Here is a 22901-nt window from a genome sequence, read left to right as displayed (position 1 = left end):
TATTTACTTTTAGCATAGCAAACATTTATTGAATACCTGTCAGATGCTAAACACTTAAAACACTGCCAATGCCAAGATGAATAAGACATACCACTTGCCATTGAGGAACTCACTGTCTAGGCAACGTTGGACATCCAAGCATCTGGTCATCACAGAGGGGACAAACATTATAACAGGGATATGAAATAAATGGCATAAGCCATGTTGCTTATTTTTGCTTTTCTTGGCACATTTTAAGCCTGCACCAGGAAAAAAATGAAAGGGTCTCATATGGAACACAGACACCATAAAATCATGTTGAGGGGTGTTTACCATGGAACCATCTGTACATACCTGACCAAGAGTAAGTAATCCAATGGAAATCATTGCTATCACCGAGAACGAAAGCGTCAAAGAAATGGCTTTACATGATTGTGATCGTGACTCCAACATCTTTCCACAAAATGACTGAAAATTAACACTGATTGTCTCCCTCCTATAAGTTCTTTTTCCTTATAGGATGTTTTTAGACATGGTGCTTTCAAAGTAACAAAGTTAAGATGCTACTTTTAGGGCTGTGCCATTTAGGCATATTAGTGGATACATCATAGATATTGGGGCAGTACAACAAAAATACCTTTGATTTTTGATATCCGAAGTCCAGAATTTGCTATTTTGTGCATGCAAACAATGAATCCCAATCATTATGGCTTTATCTAGAATAACCTGCTCTTCCTACAGACTGCAGATGTATTTTTCTGATAGAGGCTCCAAGATTTAAAATAATAAAATACAAACATAATATCTATTTTTTAAATTGAATGGTTACCATGTGCTAAATATCTTGCTTAATAGTGGGTTATCTCAATTAATGCTCACAACAACCTGATAAATTAGAGACTGTCATTATCCTCATCCCACAGATGGAACTGAAGCCACAGAGGTTGAGTAGTTTTAGTAACTTGGTTGAGATTACATCGTTACCAAGTAAGGGGAACTGGGTTTGGACTTGAGCTATTCTGCTTCTGGTCCTATGCACTTTACCTCCATTCTATACTGCTTCCTAATGCCACTGAATGCTCCGAGATTTTTAAGGGCAGCTTTGAGCATGGGTGCTCTGATGATAATAAAAAGCTTAATGGCGCAAACGTGGGTTTTGCAGTCTCAAAGTAGCTGATGTTCCTCATAGATCCATTAAATGTTGACGTCATTTCCTCCAAGGGTGGGTGACATATTTGTGTTTTAAAAATGTAGCTGGACAGTCTTTCCTGAGATTCTTCGCATAACAACTTAGTTAACAGAATATAACACCTTACATATTGTAGTGGGTAGGGTATCAGGTATGCAGCCTTCAGAAAGAGATTTTAAACGTTCAGTGGCTTCAATAAGGTAGAAGTTTCTTTCCCTCTAATTTAAAGCTGTAGTGGGGCAGTAAAGGCTGGGGAGACAGCTCTCCGTGAAGCAAGCCAGGGACGCGGTTTCCTTCCATCTTGCTGCTGTGCACCTTGAAGGCTGGGTCACCTTCTTCGAAAACACCACGTCTTGAAAGCTGGGTGACACCACGTCCGTGTGCCAGGTGGCATGCATGGAGAGGAGGCAGTATAGGGCCAGCAGTTTTCTTTTAAGCGAGGAACGTGGGCAACGTACCCATTGTCCCCTCTTGCACTCCATGATGAAAACAAAGTCACGTGGCCAAACCCAGCCACAACACAGCATGGGAAATGTAGTTTCTAGACAGGTGGCCACGAGGCCAGCTAAAACTCAATTTTAGTGAAAGAAGAGGAAAATAAATTTGGTAGGGAAGAGGAGCTAGCCGTCTATGACATATCGATATGCAGACACTACAGACAAATCTATTTCTGGTTTTGGCATTTTTTGGGGGGGCGGGTAGGCTCTCTGCAGAATAATATACATGATTTAGATGAGAGTTAAAATGACTTTAAACCTAATATCACTGAAGTCTAATAACACTGACCAATTGGTTTTGTGCCTGCTAATAATACTGACTCTTTGACAACAGGGTTAGTAAATGGATAGTTGCTTTACATTAGGTGAGAACATTTTGAAATTATGTGTAAGAAGGTTGTATTGAGCAGCTAATGGAAGGAATGCAGTGAACATGGATTGTTCTGTCTGCCAAGCATCCCTTTTCCCATCTGACAAATAGCCATGAGCCTTCTTTAGGAAGGGTCCCTGTCTCACTCCTTGTGGTTGTCAGTGGGATAGGGGGACACCTCATAAGTGCCTTCCGAGGAAAGCTGCCTTAAGTAGTTCTCTCTGAGTACAACTAGTCAGGCTCTGTATTACCGCGGTGTAGATTCCATAGGATGACTGCAGCCCTAGGGCCCTAGCAACATGACGTCTTCCTGTGTCTCCTCAGCTAAGGGGTAGTAATATACTGCTGCTGCTGCTAATCTCTGGGTAACCTCCCCATGGCTTGTTTGGTTCTCAGTTCTTTCCTCACCTGTGTAACTCATTCCCTGTATTAGATTTCTCTGCGTGTAAATAACTGAAATGGTTTCTAGTGTCCTGATAAAATGTGACTGATGAAACGGCCTACTCCATTGGGTTGTTACAGTTCTAGCTACATACAAAGACTAACTAGTTACCTTTTAATCCCAATTTTCAGTTCTCTCTGAAAGAGAAGCTGATTGGCCTATTGGTTTCAGGTTCTTGATGGGGGTTGGAGGTGGGGAAAAGGGAGAGGTGATTGAGGGTTGGTGGGAGATAGCTCTTATTATGATCTACAAAAATAGCCGCCACAGTATCTGCTACAGGAACACAGGCTGGGGAGGGGGAGACCCAAATGGCCCATGTTATCCTACAATACTTTTAGTAATTTTTATTATTAGCCTAACAGTCTTTATTACGATATTAATTATCTTTGTAGTCAAAATAACTCTTAATCTTTCTTATTTTCTTAATAGTGGAAGGCTTTAAGCATGTTGTTATCTCTACCTGGGGTTAGCTGCATTTTAATGGATGGGTCTGGGTGATGAAAAGGTTTTCAAAATGTAAAACACAGAAGAATGATAGAAGTTGGATTTATTGATAAGACTCATAATTGTGACCTGTAGCTCTAGCCTGAGGGTGGGCCAGGTAAAATCCTAGAATGGGGGTGGGTTTGAGTTCAGCTCCTCAGGGAGGCAGACACCAGGATGGGATTGGATATACAGAAGTTTAATTGAGAGAATAGCAGTGAAGGATAAAAGGAAGGGAGCAGGAGCTTGGGAGAGAGACTTCAGACCACCATGCAGGTCTGACACCTGTAAAAGTTAAGAGGGAAGGAAGGAAGGAAGATTAACTAAGAAAGTCCCAAGACTGCAGGCAGTTCTAAGAAAGTTTTGACCACGCCTGTGCTGAATCCTTGAGCCAAAGCTGCCCATTAGAGGAATCCTGTGTTAGTAGCCCTGCTGTGCTCTGTCAGATGGGGAGCAGCCCAGGGGGGAGTGTGGCCTCAGCATAAACACAATGGTGGAGGCAGAAAGAGTCTTATCAAAGTCTTATGCGTAAGGACTGTTCTTTTCTGTAAGCCATTTCCCAGAACACAAACTGGTAGGGGGGATTTCTTAATAGTCTTCCTTTCCATGAGTACAGGCTCTGGTAAATTTCAGTGTTGTCATTGCAAAGCCTTTTTTTAAGGCCTAGGCCTGGAACTGGCACAGATTTGTGTGTGTGTGGGGGGCATATTCTATTGTTTAAAGGCGTGACAGGTCCAGCCCAGATTCAAGGGGAGAGATTACACAAGAGCATGACTTCTGTGGAGGCACGGTTCATTGTGGGCCACCAAAATAATGGTGTCCCACAGATTCTGAACCTTGAACTAGATATTTAGAGTGGAATGCTACTAGCATTTTGAGGTGGTAGCTGAAATTATTCGGTGGAATCAGTCCATGGGTGTATCCATTGGTAAGTGCAGAAAAGAGCCCACCAACAATGCAAACACATGAGAGTTGGGTTGTGATTTTCCTCTTTCTCAGAAGCCCTTGTTAACACTGTTTTTGATCAATATTTATCCCAACATTTTCCTGGGATTCTGTTACTAGTTCTATTTCTTGAACATCTTCATCTCAATATTCAATAGTTTAACAGTAATGATGGCTGGTCTAGCCAGAACTACCAGTTAGTACGTTTTTACATAGTACGTTTTAACATTTTAATGAGCTTTTCCCCTTTTAAATCTCGCATGAGGCACTCACTTAACCTGTCCTGCTTATGAAACAAAAAGGGCCTGCAGAAAGTGAGGGAATCCTCCCAGGCGGGGGAGGGTTTGTTTGTGAACAAAGGTATCCCACGCAGGGACCTTCCTCTGAAGCTAGCTAACCTTTGGAAATTTGACCTTTCTCTGCCTTGGTTTCCTTTTTCTGGACTCAACAGTATCAATTTCCATTGGGCTCTTTGTGAAGATAGGTTAATAAAAGACCATAAATCTTTTTAACTAGGTGAAGCATTTACCACTCTAATTAGCATTACCATTCAAAGGCTTTCATATTGCGGAAACAAACAAAACGGCATTCGGATAGTCATCCGACCTTTGCCGAGATACCATAATGCTAAAGACACATACTGCCCTAGGTTATGAGGTAACATAAACTACAAGCCTAGTACTGTGGTTTGTAAAAAATAACTTATGTATTATTTCTCCATGGATTATACTTAAGTAGATATGCACAAAATGCTAGTGACTCCCCCAAAGTAGAGTGGGGTACGTTTCACAGAGGAAGTGACATATTGGCTGTGTCTTGAAGCATGAATAGGAGTCCACTCAGCTGCAACAAGGAAATGTAAATTCTTAGGCAGGAGGGCCAGCCCCTCGGAAGATCCCACCCTGGTAAGGTAGTGGTGGTGAGTGTGAGGGTCTAAGACCCGGGCAGAGACCCAGCCTCCAGCTGCGCGCTGGCGGAGAGGGGGTGTGCAAGGGAGAGAGCGAAAGGGGAAAGAAGGGAAAGGTTACAAAAAAAAAAAAAAAAAAAAAAAAGCCATCCTGCGCATGCGCTCTAGCGTCAGCGGAGGAGGGCTCGGTCCGAGGATCCCTCTCCGCCTCGCGCCTCGCGGAGCCCCACAGACCCGGCCCCGAGAGCAAGCGCGTCGCGCCCGCGCAGTTTCCGGGCCCCGGCGGGCGCCTGCGCACCAACGTCCTAGGCGCGCGAGCCGCGGGGTTATTAGAGGTGGAGCGCGGGGAGGGCGCGAGGCAGGAGTCGGCCGCCGTTACGGCGCGGGCGTGGTCACGTGGCCGCTGGTCACCGTCGCCACCACCCCCTCCTGCCCTGTTCTCTCTCTGGTCGGGTCCGGCGCGGCTGGCACCACGAGCGCCCGGCAGAGACTGAGGGAGAGAGAAAGAGGAGGGGAGGAGGAGGATTCAGGGAGTAGGAGCTGGGGAGCCCTCCTGCGCCACAGGTAAAACAAAATAATGATGATGATAATCGTAAAGCAGTCCGGGCCCCCTGAGCGCCTCCGCCTTCCTCCAGTGCAGCCCCCACATGCAGACGCTCCCGCCCCGGTCTCCCCTCAGCCTCTCAGGACGAGTCCCCCCTCCCCTCGCTCCGCCGCCGCCTCCCTGGCAGGCCTGTGGTGCCGCTGCCGCCGCGGACGGGGACTCACAGCGCCCTCCGCGTGTGCGCATACCGGACGGGCGGGGGGCTGGGTGGCGGGAGAGTAGGCTCTTTCGCTCCGGGGCGGCGGGGCCGGGGGGCTGTTTCCTAGCGTGCTGCCCGCCTACCCTTTGGGGTCCCGGCCGCAGGGCCCCCTGCAGCGAGAAGGCAGAGCCTGGTGGCTGGACCCGGGCTCCACTTCCTACTTGGTAGATTTCCCTGTTCGTCTCAGCCCCGGGTAGCACGCTTCCTTCGCGGGCCGGAAGCCCAAGGACCCGGAATCCCCAAATGTTTTAAAGTGCAGACTTGAGAAGAGAAAAAAGCCTTTCACGTTTCGAGATGGAAACGTGACTTTGAGTACGACTTGAGTTTTTTCACCTGTAGGAACATGCAAGTTGAGGCCTTTCAGGATATGAGAAAAACTTTGCAGAGGGTGAACGTTGATTTTTTTTTTTAACGCCCCCCCCCCCCCCGTTTCCTGGAAAAAGGAGCATCAACCTCCAAAACAATTTCCTGATTCTACAAGTGACCTAGAGTTTGTTCAGTAGCTATTAAGTAGTTTTACTTTCAGGATATGATTTATGTTTAAAGTTCACATCTTTTAGATTTTTTTCTGAATAATTATCTGGAAAGAGTTTAACTTGTCAACATCGAATTCTGACTCCCCAAATTTTAGGATGCAGGTTGCACACCTTTGGGCCGGATTGCGCTGAAATTTCTAGACCCAGTCATTCTTTTGTATTCTTTGTACCACAAAATATAGCCCCAATATATGATTATGTAGTCCCTATATATTATGAGCGTGCGCTGTTACACTGTTGAAAGTAAACCTTAGAGCACCTTTGATATCAGTGATAAAGAAATTCATTTATGTGTTGGTTAATTCTCTTAAGGAGCTTTTCTGATTCTACGTCTTGGTAGTTTTCATATCTTATCTCTAGATTCAGTTGTAAACTGGAGAATTTTAAATTTTTACAGCTATCTGCAGTAGAGTCCTGTAGAGCAGTTCTTCTCAAACTTCAGTGTGCCTAGGAATCCCTTGGGGCTCCTGTTTAAATATGCAAATAATGATACAGTAGATCTGTGATGCAGCTTGGTATTCTTTATTTCTTATAAGCTCTACCCGCGGCTGGAGGAGGAACCGTTCTTGAGTAGCAAGGATGTAGATTACTTGTTTGCGAAGAAATACAGTGTATTAATGAACAAGTGCGTTTTAATAATTCACGTTTGGTGTAGAGGTGGCTTGAGATAAGAGACACATGGCAGGATGAACTGAGAGAGCTTGCCTTAGGGAAATCCCGTATGCAGAGTAAACCAAGTCCAGGTCCCAGGGGAGGTGATAGCGGAACTGGGAGAACTCCCTCAACTAGGGAGAGTGCAGTTACCACGTGTGCACGCTGTGTGGTGCCTACATCGCTTGGCCTGCGAATATTCCATGGAAGCTTGGTGTACTTCTAACTGAAGGACTTGCTCAGCAATGGGTAGTTGGATTCTTATCAACATAAAGGCTATGCATTATACTCTTGAAAGTTTCTTTTATTGGTGAACGTATTGAGTGTGTTGCTCTTTCTGTCACCCATTCAAATGCAGCCTCAGTTGAGTAGTGCATTCCTGAGCCTTGGAAGCAAACTTGTAAACAATATAGGGTCCCAACCTGTCGATTTTTTTTCCTAAATTTTAAAAAATGTAAATTGAAAAGTTTACGTTTAAAAAAAGTAAGTTGAAAAGTGTCACACGTAACTTCATATATTCATACTTTATATACATAAAAATGGTTGTACTTAAGTTTTGAAAAAGTTTATGGCAGTATAACATCAACTACTTTTAGCACCGTATTTTTTTTTTTTTCTGTATGCGGGCCTCTCACTGTTGTGGCCTCTCCCGTTGCGGAGCACAGGCTCCGGATGCGCACGCTCAGCGGCCATGGCTCACGGGCTCAGCTGCTCCGCGGCAATGTGGTATCTTCCCGGACTGGGGCACGAACCCGTATCCCTTGCATCGGCAGGTGGACTCAACCACTGCGCCACCAGGGAAGCCCCAGCACCGTAATTTTTATAGTCTTCATTCTAGTTCTTACTTCACCATTGTTTTTCATGTTAAATAATATTATGACAGTACTTTTTTTCTTCCAGTTTGAGATATAATTGATATATAGAACTCTATTATAAGTTTAAGGTGTGGAGCATAATGATTTGGCTTACATCATGAAGTGATTATTACAATAAGTTTAGTGAACATCCATTATCTCATACAGATATTAAAGAAATAGAAAAAAAATTTTTTCCTTGTGATGAGAACTCAGGATTTAACAACTTTTTAACAACTCTTAACTTTCATATGCAACGTAAAACAGTGTTAATTATGTTTATCATGTTGTATGTTGTATCCCTTGTACTTATTTATCTTATAACTGGAAGTTTGTACATTTCGTCTGCCTTCATCCAACTCCCCTTCCCTCCACCCCGGCTCTGTTAACCGCAAATTTGATCTCTTTTTCTTTTTATATTTATTTATTTATTTAACATCTTTATTGGAGTATAATTGCTTTACAATGGTGTGTTAGTTTCTGCTGTATAACAAAGTGAATCAACTATATGCATACATATATCCCCATATCTCCTCCCTCTTGCGTCTCCCTCCCACCCTCCCTATCCCACTCCTCTAGTTGGTCACAAAGCACCTAGCTGATCTCCCTGTGCTATGTGGCTGCTTCCCACTAGCTAGCTATTTTACATTTGGTAGTGTGTATATGTCCATGCCACTCTCTCACTTCGTCCCAGCTTACCCTTCCCCCTCCCCATGTCCTCAAGTCCATTCTCTATGTCTGCATCTTTATTCCTGTCCTGACCTTAGGTTCTTCAGAACCATTGTTTTTTTTTGATTCCATATATGTGTGTTAGCATATGGTATTTGTTTTTCTCTTTCTGACTTACTTCACTGTGTATGATAGTCTCTAGGTCCTGATCTCTTTTTCTATGAGTTAGTTTTTGAAGTATAATTGACCCACAGCACTGTTATTTCCTATTGCACAACATCTAGTTACAATTTATCATCCTACAAAGCTATTACATAGTTACTGACTATATTCTGCACACTGTACATTTTATACCTGTGATTCATTTATTTTGCAACTGGAAATTTGTACCTTTTAATCTCCCTCACCTATTTCATTCCTCCTCCCACCTCTCTCGCAACCGCCTATTTGTTCTCTGTATATATAACTTCCGATTTTGTTATGTTTGTTCATTTGTTTTTTAGATTTCACATATAAGTGAAATCATACGGTATTTGTCTTTCTCTCTCTGACCCATTTCACTTAGCATAATACCTTATAGGTCCATCCATGTTGTTGCATATGGCAAGATTTCATTCTTTTTTATGGCTGAGTAATATTGCATTGTGTGTGTGTGTGTGTGTGTGTGTGTGTGTGTGTGTGTGTGTGTGTGTATACACCCCCCCCCCCCACATCTTCTTTATCCATTCATCTATTGACGGGCACTTAGGTTGCTTCCATATCTTGGCTATTGTAAATAATGTTGCAATAAATATAGAGGTGCATATATCTTTTCTAATTAGTGTTTTTGTTTTCTTCATATGAATACTCAGGAGGGCATTGCGGGAACTTTGGTAATTTTATTTTTAATTTTTTGAGAACTCTCAATACTGTTTTCCATAGTGGCTGCGCCGATTTACATTCCCACCAATAGTGCACAAGGGTTCCCCTTTTTTCCACATCCTCACCAATACTTACTTGTTGTCTTGTTGATAATAGCTATTCTGACAGGTGTGAGGATATCTCAGTGTGGTTTTGATTTTCATTTCCCTGATGATTAGTGCTGTTGAGCAGCTTTTCATTTGCCTGTTGGCTATATATTCTTTGGAAAAATGTCTGTTCAGATCCTCTGCACATTTTTCAATCAGGTTGTTTGTTTTTTGATGTTGAATTGTATGGGTTCTTTTTATATTTTGGATATTAACCCCTTATCAGATACATGATTTGGAAATAGCTTCTGCCATTCAGTAGGCAGCCTTTTCATTTTATTAATCATTTCCATTGCTGTGCAAACGTTTTTAAGTTTGATGTAGTCCCATTTGTTAATTTTTACTTTTGTTTTCCTTGCCTGAGGAGACATATCCAAAAAAATATTACTAAGACTGATGTAAAAGAGCTTACTGCTTAGGTGTTCTTTAAGAAGTTTTATGGTTTCAGGTCTTAACATTTAAGTCATTAATCCATTTTGAATGTATTTTTCTGCATGGTGTGAGAGAGTAGTCCAGCTTGATTGTTTTGCATGTAGCTGTTCAGTTTCCCCAGCATCATTTATTGAAGAGGCTGTCTTTTCCCCATTGTATATTCTTGCCTCTTTTGTTGTAGATTAATTGTGCATGTAAGTATGGGTTCATTTCTGAGCTCTTTATTTTCTTCCATTAATGTTTGTGTCTCTTTTTGTGACAGTACCTTCCTGTTTTGATTAATGTAGCTTTGTAATATAGTTTGAAATCAGGGAGCATGATACCTCCAGCTCTGTTCTTCTTTCTCAAGATTATTTTGGCTATTTGAGTTTTTTTTATGTTTCCATCCAAATATTAGAATTATTCTAGTGCTGTGAAAAATGCCCCTGGTATTTTGATAGGGATTGCATTGAATATGCAGGTTGCTTTGGGTAGCATGGCCATTTTAACAATATTACTTTCTCCAATCCATGAACACAGTATATCTATCTGTGTTGTCTTTGATTTCTTTCATCAGTATCTGATAGTTTTCTGAGTCTAGATCTCTTACTTCCTTAGACTTATTCCTAGATATTTTATTCTTTTTGATGTGATTATAAATGTGATTATTACTTAATTTTTCTTTCTGATAATTTGTTAATATATAGAAATGCAGCAGATTTCTGTATATTAATTTTGTATTCTGCAACTTTACCAAATCCTTGATGAGTTCTAGTAGTTCTTTCGTGGCATCTTTCGGATTTTCTATGGATAGTGTCATGTCATCCACAGACAGTGACAGTTTTACTTTTTCCTTTCTAATTTGTATTCCTTTTATTTTGTTTTTCTTGTCTGATTGTTGTGGCTAGGACTTCCAATACTACATTGAATAAAAGTTCCAGTTCTGTGTTGAATGAAAGTGTTGAGAGTGGGCATCCTTGTCTTGTTCCTGATCTTAGAGGAAATGCTTTCTTCACTGTTGAGTGTGGTGTTGGCTGTGGGCTTGTCATATATGGCCTTTATTATGTTGACGTATGTTCCCTCTCTACCCACTTTTTTGAGAGTTTTTAATCATAAATGGATGTTGAATTTTGTCACAAGCCTTTTCTGGAACTATTGAGATGATTGTATGATTTTTCTACTTCAGTTTGTTAATGTGGTATATCACATTAATGGATTTGCAGATATTGAACCATCTTTGCATTCCTGGAAGAAATTCCTCTTGATCATGGTGTATGGTCCTTTTAATGTGTTGTTGGATTTGATTTGCTAATATTTTGTTGAGGATTTTTGCATGTATGTTCATCAGTGATATTGGTCTGTAATTTTCTTTCTTTGTATATCTTTGTCTGACTTTGGTATCAGAGTGATTCTGGCTTCATAGAATGGATTTGGAAGTGTCCCTTCCTCTGCAATTTTTTGGAATAGTTTGAGAAGGATAGGTGTTAACTCTTCTCTGAGTTTTTGGAAGAATTCATCTGTGAAGCCATCTGGTCCTTGGACTTTTGTTTGTTGGAAATTGTTAAAATTACTGATTCAACTTCATTACTGCTAATTGGTCTGTTCATATTTTCTGTTTCTTCTTGGTTCAGTCTTGGGAGATTGTACCTTTCTAAGAATTTGTCCATTTCTTCTTGGTTGTCCATTTATTGGTGTACAGTTGTTCATAGTAATCTCTTATGATCCTTTTTATTTCTGTGGTGTCATTTGTAACTTCTTTTTTATTTATGGTTTCCATTTGCATGGAGTACCTTTTTTCATCCCCCTAACTTTTAGTCTGTGTGTGTCTTTACATCTGAAGTGAGTCTCTTTTTAGGTAACATATATATGGGTCTTATTTTGTATCCATTCAGCCACTCTTTGTCTTTTGATTGGAGCAATTAGGCCATTTACATTTAAAGTAATTATTGATAGGTGTGTACTTACTGCCGTTTTGTAATTGTTTTCTGGTTATTTTCATAATTTATTTGTTCCTTTTTTCTCCTTTTGATTTGGTGACTATCTTTAGTGTTATTTTTGGATTCCTTTCTCTTTTTTGCATGTGTATGTAGTATAGGTTTTTGGTTTGTGATTAACATGAGGTTTATGTGTGTGTATATGTATATATATATATATATGCATGTTCATCATATATATCTATATATCTGTATAGTTATGATTTTTTTTTTTTTGAGGTATGTGGCCCTCTCACTGTTGTGGCCTCTCCCGTTGTGGAGCACAGGCTCCGGACGCGCAGGCTCAGCAGCCATGGCTCGTGGGCCAGCCACTCCGTGGCATGTGGGATCTTCCTGGACCAGGGCACAAACCCGTGTCCCCTGCATCGGCAGGTGGACTCTCAGTCACTGCGCCACCAGGGAAGCCTGTTATGATTGTTTTAAGTTGATGATCTTTTAGGTTCAAATGTGATTTAACAACCGTGCATTTTAACCCCTTCCCCCAGTTTACCATTTTTTTTTTTTTTTCCAGTTTACCATTTTTGACATCATATTTTACATCCGTTTGCTTTGTGTATCCCTTAACTATTTGTTGTGGATGTTTTTACAAGTTTTGTCCTTTTACTTTTCTACTAGCTTTATAAGTGGTTGATTGACTACCTTTACTGTATATTTGCCTTTACCAATGAGTGTTCCTTTTGTAATTTTCATATTTCTAGTTGTGGCCCTTTATTTTTTGCTTAGACAAGTCCTTTTAACATTTCTTGTAAAGCCAGTTTAGTGAGATTGAACTCCTTTAGCTTTTTCTTGCCTGTAAAACTTTTGAACTCTCCATCAAATCTGAATGAAAACTTTGGCAGGAAGAGTGTTGATGGTAGGTTTTTTCCTTTCATCATTTTAACTGTTTATATTGTGCCACTTCTTCCCAGCCTGCAATTCTGCTGAAATGTCAGCTTATAGCCTTATCAGATCTTTCTCTTATGTAACTTGTTGCTTTTTCCTTGCTGCTTTTAATATTCTCTCTTGATTTTTAATTTTTGCCATTTTAGCTACAGTGTGTCTTGGTTTGATCCTCTTTGGGTTGATGCTGCTTAGGATTCTCTGTGCTTCCTGGACCTGGATATCTGTTTCCTTTCCCAGGTTAGAGAAGTTTTGGGGTATTATGTTTTCAAATATGTTATTTGCCCCTTTCTCTCTTCTCCATCTGGGATCCCTTTAATGTGAATGTTAGTACACTTGATGTTGTCCCAGAGGTCTCTTAAACTGTCCTCACTTCTTTTTATTTTTTCTTTTTCTGTTCAGCTTCAGTGATTTCCATTACTCTGTCTTCCAGCTCACTGATCCGTTTCTCTGCATCATTTAGTCTACTGTTGATTCCTTCTAGTTTATTTTTCATTTCAGTTATTGTATTCTTCATCTCTGTTTGGTTCTTCTTTGTATTTTCCAACTCTTTGTTAAAAACTTCTGACTTTTCATTCTGTTTATTTAGTCTTATCCAGAGTCATCCGATCATCTTTATGATCATTACTTTGAACTTTTTTTGGGTAGGTTGCTTATCCCCACTTCAGTTAATTCTTCTTCTGGGGTTTTATTTTGTTCCTTTGTTTGGAATATATTCTCCTGTCATCTTATTTTTCCTAGTTTGCTATTTTTATTTCTGTGTATCTGGTAGGTTGGTTACATTTCATGATCTTGGAGAAGAGGTCTTTTGTAGGAGACATCCTGTGTTTCCCAGCAGTACACTCCCCTCTAGTCACCAGAACTATATGTTCTAGGGGCCACCTGTGTGGTCTGTGTGGGTCCTTCTGTTGTGGCAGGCTGACTGCTATTGGTGGTCTAGTAGGTATGCCTGGCCTCTGGTCTGGTTGGTGGTTCTGGGTCATGAGACAGCTGGCTGTGGGTTCCTGGGGGGTCTCGCAGCTAGTGCTGATTGGTAGGTGGGCAGAGCTGGGTTCTGGGGTGGGTGTAGGTCAGGGGGTCCTAGCACTAGAGTCTGTTTGCTGGTGGGCAGGGCCAGTCCCTGACATGGCTAGCTGTGGTGTCTGAGGTGTTTCAGAGCTGCTGTTGGCCTTGGTGAGTGAGGCTGGGTTGCAGGGTAGCTGGCTGAGGGGTCCAAGGTGTCTTGGAGCTTGGGTCAACCTGCTGATGGGTGGGGTTGTGGCCCAGGGGCTCCTGGGACTAGTCCTGGGCTGCTTATGGATGGAGCCAGGTTCCAGGTTCTCTGGCTGCAGGGCCTTGGGGGTCCTAGAGCTGGTGTCTGCCTGCTGGTTGGGCTGGGGGTGGTTCCTGGTACATCTGTCTGTGGCTTCTGGGTTGTCCTGAAGCTTATGTTGGCCTGCTGGTGGGTGGGGCTGGGGCCCAAGGCATCCTGGGGCTGGTGCCCAAGGCATCCTGGGGCTGGTGCCCATCCAGTGGTGGGTGAGTCTGGGTCCTGGGGCTAGTACCAGCACACCTGTGGGCAGATTCATGTATGACAGTACTTTTGAAGCACTTACTATAAGTGCCAGGCACTGTCCTAAGCACTTTATGGATCTTAATTCTTTTATTCCTCACACTAACCTCGAAGGAAACTGAAGCAGAGAGGGTAAAAGTCACATGCCAGCACAGAGCTGGGATTCTGGCTGACTCTAGAGTCCATGCTTTTAAGAGTCTTCTCTTTGTTGTGTTTTGGAAGAAAATAAATTAATGATACTCTTTTAAATCCCCTTTTCCTAGTTCTGTTGAGAGTTATGAGCTTGACTTTCATTTTAAAATTCAAATTTGTCATTTTTAAAAAATTCCCCCCATTTTATCCCGCTTCAAAATGAAGAATTGCCTCAATGATTCTAAGCTTTTCTGAATAAGACATTGAAATTTGCAGTGGTTTATTTTGTTTGCAGTTGTTTGCTGGACTGGTCTCTAAGTTTGTATGTCACTGTTAAAAGTGAAAGTGGTGTCTGTTTCCTTTTGAACCTGCAAGTTTTGAGTCCTTCATTTCTTGCCAATGACTGTCTCCCCTCCCCTCCCCTCCCCCTCTATGCATATATGGTAGATTTATTTATGTTTGTTATTCTAACATTTAGGATTTTCAGGGGGATTGACTGGGTAACTGACTTTTTATTTGGCCAATAACGACAATAAGAAACTAAACATTGGTCATCATTATCATATTTAACACTGAGAAGGTAAGAATGACAGCCTTAGAATGAAGAATGGTATTTTAAGTTGAATAATTTGTGTTTCATAAAAATGTGTATGTCGTCTGTCCCCCACCCGCTTTCTGTCTGAGACCACTGAAAACTTTGTCCCACATCAGCCCAGTCTGAGGAATGGTGCTTGTACACCTGGTCTAAAACATTTAACGTGGACAGATCATTAAAATGGCAGTGCTATACAGTTTGTGTACTAGAACTTGAGAACTGCGAGGTTGTGAATGGGGCAGTTGTGGGAGGGGAAAGAGATGGGGGAGGGCCTGAGGCTAATTCCAGTGGCATTAATTTTCTATTAACTGGGATAATAGTAAGTTTGAGAAGGAAGTCAGTATAACAGCAAATCTGTGTTGTAAATGTTTTCTCCATGCTTGTTCTTTATTGTGATGTCTCATAATGCCATGCTGGCCAGTTACTTAGCCTCACAGTGCCTCACTTTTCTCATCTTTAAAATGAGGATAGTAATAGAAACTACCTCACAAAGTTGTTTTGAGGATTAAATGACTATATGTGTATGTATATGTGTGTGTATACATATAAACACATGTAATATATGTATTATACCTATGCTGTTCTTATTATGTTATATGTAAATGTTACATACACGTGTGTATATGTGTGTGTGTATATATATATATATATATGACATACATGTAGATAAACAGTTGTCCCTTGGTATTGGCAGGGGATTCATTCCAGGACCCCTGTGGATACCAAAATCTGTGGATGCTCAAGTCCCTTGTAGAAAATGGCATAATATTTGTATATAGTATACACACATCCTTAAGCCTATTTTAGGTCATCTCTAGATTACTTATAATACCTAATGCAATGTAAGTACTATGTAAATGATTGCCGGAGCCTGGCAAATTCAAGTTTTGTTTTTTTGGGCTTTCTGGAATTTTATTTTTTTTACCCTGAATATCTTTGATTCATGATTGATTAAATCTGCAGATGTGGAACCAGAGTATGTGGAGGGCTGACTGTATATATACATACAGTGCTTAGATAGTTAGATAGTATCTGGTACACAGCTAGTGCTACCATCTAAGTGTTAGATATTATGTTCTACTGTGGATAATCTGCAGTGGTTGATCATATACACATATTCAAGACTGACTATATTTGAATGAACTTAATGGAAATCGTACATTTATTTGGTATAAGGCTGTAGGGCCAAGAAAACAAAGTTTGTGCTTTTCTGGATGAAAATACAAGACTGGTATAGTAATGATTTTATCCCTTTGGAGATTTAAATATGAATAAATATGGTTTGGCAGCTCAGATCTTTCAAAACAAGGAAGTAAGGCTGTAGAAACAATAAAAGATGTCCTTGGTGGTGGTATAAAAGGATTAGTTTAAAATTTTAGTTTAAAATTAGTTTAAAATTATGAAGCCCAGAACAAGATAACCTTTTTCTGGAGGCTTCTCTGATTATAACTTTTACCTTCTTTGACTGACTTGTTTCTCCTTGAAATAATTCATCTTTCTTTGCATCCTCCAAACTTGGTCTGTAGTCCTTTATCTGAAACCCATGGTGGCATATGTGTCTCAGAAGTAAAAAGTTTTTGGAATTTAGAAAATTAATATGGTGCATATGCTGTATATCATGAAACCTCCTGTGGGTAGGGGCAGTCACCCCATAATCAGACACATTAATTTTCCCAGTGAAATTACACATCTTCACACTAAGTAGAATAAAAAAGACTATAAAAAACCTTACATTAGTTAGGCCATGTTTCTCTGACAGCTTAGAAAATAATTTTTAGGTTTTAGAGTTTTTTGGATTTTTGGAGTTGGAGATAAGGGATTGGGGTCTGTGTGTTTGTGTATCTGTGTCTGTGTGTGTATATATATATTTTTAGTATTTTCAGCATAGTGCCTGCCTTGAGTAGACAGAGAACTGGAATATAGGCTCTGTGTGTTAGCATTTTGTTTCTTTAGCATCTATAGGGCCTGGCATGCAGTAGGTGCTCATTAAATGTCCATTAGTTTGGATGAAAAACATCTAAAGATAATATCATTCAGTCATTGGGCTGCGTGTCGTATCTGTGGCTGACTCAATGAAAATATTTAATAATTGCAGATTTATTATTTTTTTAACTCAGTTGCCCAGGAAAGTTGGTTATTGGACAACTTTTTTTGAAACAGAAGAGATTTGAAATAGTCATTATAGAGGATTGCAAATTTTCATAAATTTGTATTGACAAGAATGCTTATTGTGACCTTTTTATGGGTCATGAAGTCTATATTTAGAAGAATGATTTACTTTAAAAAATTGATTGGATTTAGTTATATATGATAATTATGATAAACTAATTGTGGTATATCTGTCTAAAGAAAATGGTGCCATGGGTGAATATCTTAGGTCAAATAATCACAGTATGATAATCTAGATGGCCATTAGAAAAAAGGTGTTTTTTTTTTCCAATTACAAAAAGTAATGCTTATTGTGGAAATTTTATAAAAATGAATTATCAAAAATAATCATGTGGACTGTTAGATAGTTCTTAAAGTTCTCTTCAGGGTTATCGTACTTGGAGAGGCTGAAAATAAAGTCAGGTTTGTAATACAAGTACTAGTTTAGAAAGCCAAGTAACAAATGTTGGTTAGCGGGAATGTTTTATGTTTTAGTGTTACTAAACATTTTGTCCCTAAGTAAGATAAAAAGGTTGAACCTAAAGTAATGAGGTCTCCACTTCCAAATAGTGGGGTCTTCAGAATAATTAGATCAGTGAGAAGTAAGCTCCCACTTCTGATATGACCACCTTGAGGGAGATGCACCCACCTTCTGATGGAGTTTCAGAAGGGAGTTTCCCAGAATGCTACCTTTGGAGTTGTTGCAGGAATCCAAGAGGAGTTACTAACACTGTATCGCTTGCCATCTTGTGGTGAGATAGTGGATTGATTGCCCTGGATCCCTTGTAGGATTTGGGGGTGAAGGTGGATTTGATAGGAGATGGGCAGATGGTACCACTATGTCGGTTTTTGTCTGCTGCGTTCATTAAACTAGACTTCTTTTTCTTCATGAAGTCCAAGAATTTTGTGGTAAGAATGCTCATTTTGATAGGTCGACGTGTACGGTGTGGGGAGGATTGGGATAAATTGCCTCCCTTCTCCAATCTGCATTTCTCTTAACTAATTTAGGGTTAATTTTAATTTATTTATCCCGTGTTGTGTGTATGTAAATTGTAGCTATACACAGCTAAACACATATACATGTAAATAATACCTAATTCTTTTAAAATTAATTAATTTATTTTATTATTTTGACTGCGTTGGGTCTTCATTGCTACGTGGGCTTTCTCTAGTTGCAGTGAGTGGGCGCTACTCTTTGTTGTGGTGCGTGGGCTTCTCATTGCAGTGGCTTCTCTTGTTGTGGAGCATGGGCTCTAGGTGCATGGGCTTCAGTAGTTGTGGCATGCGAGCTCAGTAGTTGTGGCTTGTGGGCTCTAGAGCACAGGCTCAGTAGTTGTGACACAGGGGCTTAGTTGGTCCGTGGCATGTGGGGTCTTCCCGGACTAGGGCTCGAACCCATGTCCCCTGCATTGGGAGGCGGATTCTTAATCGCTGCGCCACAAGGGAGGCCCTGTCTTTTTTAACTAAAAGTGATTCTTGCTGTTTTGTTGCTTGCATTTATTTTTCATTTAATATTTTATGTTACTTCTGTTACTACTTTTCTTCATACTTTTTGGTCACTCCATACTATTTCATTGTATGAATGGGCTATAAGTAGTCCTCCATTCTTGGACACCTAGATTCCTCTCAATCTTTCTGATGAGAAGTGATACACTGAATATTATTATATTGATAGCTCATGTCCCTTTGTGCCTGTGCATTATTGTTAATTTAGGAAAAACTGTGGTGAGTGGAATTAGCAGGTCAAAAGATAATTTAAGAGTTTTGTTACATTTGGTTAAATTGCCCACCAGGAAGGTTGTACCACTTTACGCTTTACTACAAAACTGTTTAAGAGGCCCTGTACCTATTGTTATTGGGTATTATCTTTCTTTATTTTAATAGCTTTATTTGGGTATATGTGACTTTATCCCTTATCCCTGTTCCCCTTTTTTCGTTTTCTTACAGTTTTTAACATTTTATGTAGTTAGATCTTGCTCTTCTTTTATTTATCTTGTAGAGCTTTTCCTACCTTATGGTTATATAGCTATTATTTTATATTTTCAACCGTTTTCGTAGTTTAAATTTAAAACTTTGGGTTTGCAGTAATTCTAGAACATGTTGAGTGGCATAGTGTGAAGTGGTACAAAAAATTCTAAGCTTTTTAAAAATTAAATTATTTATTTATTTTGGTTGTGCTGGGTCTTAGTTGTGGCAGGCATGCTCCTTAGTTGCGGCTTGCGTGCTTCTTAGTTGTGGCTTGCCTGCTCCTTAGTTGGGGCCAGTGGGCTCCTTAGTTGCAGCCGGTGGCTCCTTAGTTGCAGTTGCAGTCTCCTTAATTGCAGCACATGTGCTCCTTAGTTGTAGCATGTGGGGTCCTTAGTTGTGGCTCGCTGGCTTCTCAGTTGTGGTATGCAAACTCTTAGTTGAGGCATGCATGTGGGATCTAGTTCCCTGACCAGGGATGAAACCCAGGCCCCCTGCATTGGGAGCTCAGAGTCTCACCCACTATGCCACCAGGGAAGTCCCTAAAAAATTCTAAAGTTTTTGATCAGCCAGTTTTCTCAGTACTCCTTAATGAATGACCTATTCTTTCTCCATAGATATCAGAAGATTTGTCATTTGGTCTTCTAGTCAGTCACACAGTATTTTATTTTTTATTGTTGTGAATAGGATTTTCGTGTGTGTGTGTGTGTGTGTGTTTATTTTTGCTACCAGGTAATTTCTGGTAAATAGAAAGGTTGTTGATGTTTTGTGTGTATTTATTTTGTAACCAGTCCCTTTCTGACTCTATGTATCATCACAGCTTTTCAGTTGATTCTCTTACCTTTTCCAGGTAGATAAGCATACCATCTGAAGCTAGCCATTTTTGTAGAGAGATCAAATTGTGTATTGTGTTGGTTTCTTGGAGTATCAAACATCATGAGTTTCTTTTTCTGGTCAGGTGGTGTAATTTTCTACTCCTCATGGTGAGTTTTCTTTTCAAGCTATGGTCCTTCTATGGTCCACTTAAAGTTCTCCAACCCAAAGCCTGTGATTTTCAAAATTGAGTGTAGTGGAGGCCTTTGGGAAGTGATCAGTAGACCTGGAGGCAGTGAAGGTGGGGTGGAATGGGAGAGACAGGGATGGGGAAGTGCCTGAAATGCCAGCTCTTCCTTCTCTGGCCCCCTTTCTGATAATCTTTCTGGACTTCTTCTATTTTGCCCTTTTTAATGCTTTTCTGGCTTCTTATTTAATTCTCCAGATATACCTTCTTCCCTCCCCTTCCCTCCCCTCCCCTCCCCTCCCCTCCCCTCCCCTCCCCTCCCCTCTTCTTTTCTTTTCTTTTCTTTTCTTTTCTTTTCTTTTCTTTTCTTTTCTTTTCTTTTCTTTTCTTTTCTTTTCTTTTCTTTTCTTTTCTTTTCTTTTCTTTTCTTTCATTAAGTAGCTCCTCTACCTCCTTTCGACTTTGATCTGGAATACAGATGCAGTAGTCTGGGAAGTACTCCTGAGCAGTCCCTCTGATTTCCTTCCTTATTGTCACTAAAAGTACTGCAAAATACCCTGACCAGTGGCCACCAAGCATCCTATCATGCAAAGGGTGTGGCAAGACATTGATTAAACTTAGGTTTCCTCATAAAATAAAACCACTGTTTTGGAAGCATTAACAAAATGAGAGAGTTATAAAGAAATTGCGAGAGGATTGTAGAGTTGTAGCTGGATGGTTGAGGACTCTAGAGGATACAGTGAGAGATTAGTGTTACAAAGAGAGAACAGGCTTCCTGAAGAGTCTGTTATCTTAGGTCTCCAGCCGATTTTTTCCCTGGGCTTTAGACCTGGGGATCTGATTGCCTATTGGATAACTCCACTTTTGGTTGGCCCACAAAAAGCTCAATTTCAGTATGTGTGCAACTGAATTTACCATCTTTTCTTAGAAAACCTATCCCCCCTCCCAAGTTTATTATCTCACTGATTGGCACCTCCATCTCTCTAGTTGTTCAAAGCCAGAAACCTGGCAGACACACTTTATTCCCTTTTCCCAAATCCTCACATAAAGGCATCATGCTCTGTGGATTCTACCTCTTTAATCCAATATCTGTTTATCCCCACTACTTCTACTCTGGTATATCATCTTTGGGTGTCTAGATCATCAACTCTTGCTTATGTTTCTGTAAGGTTGTCTCATTGGTGTCTCTGTAGCCTGATGATCTTTTTAAGCTCTCATCTGATTCTCTTATGCTGTAGCATAAAATCCTTCAATGCAGTCCTCCCTCAGTATCTATCCGGAATTGGTTCCAGGACCCCCAGCAGATATTGAAGTCCACAGATGCACAAGTTACTTGCAGTCGGCCCACATATCGGCAGGTTCTGCATACACAGATTCAACCAACCATGGATGGAATATGCAGGCAACCCGCTTATAAGGTGGGCTGACTGTGGTCTTCATCACCTATTTCTCAGTCTTGAGTCTCCTTCTTCTGCCTCCCCTATACTCTGTGATTTCATTATAAAGTACTGAAATCTTTGAGTTTTTGGAACTGTTTATGATTTTGCTCACCTCAAGCTTGGAATATTCTATCTCTTGATCTTACTGACTTCTTGTGAGGTCTCAGCTTAAATGCCACTGCTCCAGAAAGCTTACTTAAACCACTAAGTCTGTGTTGTACCCTTCCTGTTTGGCCAAATAATCTGTACTACTCCATAACATTTATTATGTATTAGAATTGTTTTTTTATGTAAGAGCCTGTTTCCCACTTTTGACTGCTCTGTGAGCTCCAAGGCCATGTACATCGCCTTTACTCCTACTCCTGGTACTGTGCCTATTAAAAGTAGATGTCCTGTAAGAGGTACTGTTCTAGGTGCTGAAAATGGAGCAGTAAATAAGAGGCTGTTCCAGTTATTAGCTGCTGTGTCATAAGCTACTCCAAACTTTACTAACTTAAGACAACAGTAATATATATTTACTCATGATTTTATAATTTGTATAGGACATGGTACGGGAGGGGAGGTTTTTTCTTTGTTTCACTTGGTGTCCACTCATTGGAGGTCATAGTTTCCACTTCTAAGATGGCTCACTCACAAGGCTGACAGTTGATGCTGGCTGCTCTCTGGGAGCTAAACTAGGCTGTTGATCACAGCACCTACGTGAGGCCTCTCCATGTGGCCTGGGTGTGACTGGTGGGCTCTGAGAGTGGGTGTCCCAAGAACAAGCATTCTAAGAGGTAGAAGATAGAAGCAGCTAGCACTCTTAATGATTAGGCTTAAAACTGATGAGTGTTACTTCTGCTGTATTCTATTGATTAAATAGTCAGCCTAGGTTCAGTGGGAGGAGAATTAAACTTCATCTTCTGGTGCAGAAAGTGACAGAAAATTTATGAACATGTTTAGTCCACCACACAGACCTAAAAATCAAAAAACTAAAACTATAAAAATTATTGGATGAGTTAATTTGTCTATACTTTCATTCTCCCAAGAATCATGATAATATATTGTTAATTAAAAAAAGTACAAAAACAAGCACATATTAACATTGGTAATATTTTTGTGATCTGAGAAAATAAATAAACAGATATTAGATCTTTAAAAAAAAGTACAAAAAAAAGATTAAACAAATTTTATAGTATTTTATATTTAAAAAGCGTACAATATAAAGTGAAATTTTAAAAAGTAACTTCAATTCCCAGTCTTTTTAAACAATAATTATATTTCTTTTTCTGTTATTATTTATATAGTTTCTTAGTTTTTAATTGAACATATAACTCCTTTTTAATTGGTTTTGTGTTCTATTTTTAAAATAAATTTATTTATTTATTTTATTTTTGGCCGCGTGGGGTCTTTGTTGCTGCATGCGGGCTTTCTTTAGTTGCGGCGAGTGTGGGCTTCTCATTGTGGTGGCTTCT

General features: G+C 40.3%; 1 protein-coding gene across 17 annotated transcripts in view; it reads left to right on the top strand.

Moving 5' to 3' along the window:
• Positions 1 to 5111: 5111 nt before the first annotated feature.
• The window catches only part of TBC1D5 (TBC1 domain family member 5), a 567716-nt gene continuing 549926 nt past the window's right edge, over positions 5112 to 22901 (top strand). For 16 of the 17 annotated variants that reach the window (XM_067033850.1, XM_067033846.1, XM_067033834.1 and 13 more), the window contains exon 1: positions 5135 to 5376. The gene's annotated coding sequence lies outside the window, so the exon portion shown is untranslated. Of the gene's footprint in view, positions 5377 to 22901 lie in introns of all 17 variants that reach the window. The other variant, XM_067033841.1, reaches the window with a different exon arrangement.

Source organism: Kogia breviceps, chromosome 5 (genome assembly GCF_026419965.1).
Source record: "Kogia breviceps isolate mKogBre1 chromosome 5, mKogBre1 haplotype 1, whole genome shotgun sequence".
Lineage (NCBI taxonomy): Eukaryota > Metazoa > Chordata > Mammalia > Artiodactyla > Physeteridae > Kogia > Kogia breviceps.
This window is presented reverse-complemented; position numbering and strand designations above follow the sequence as displayed.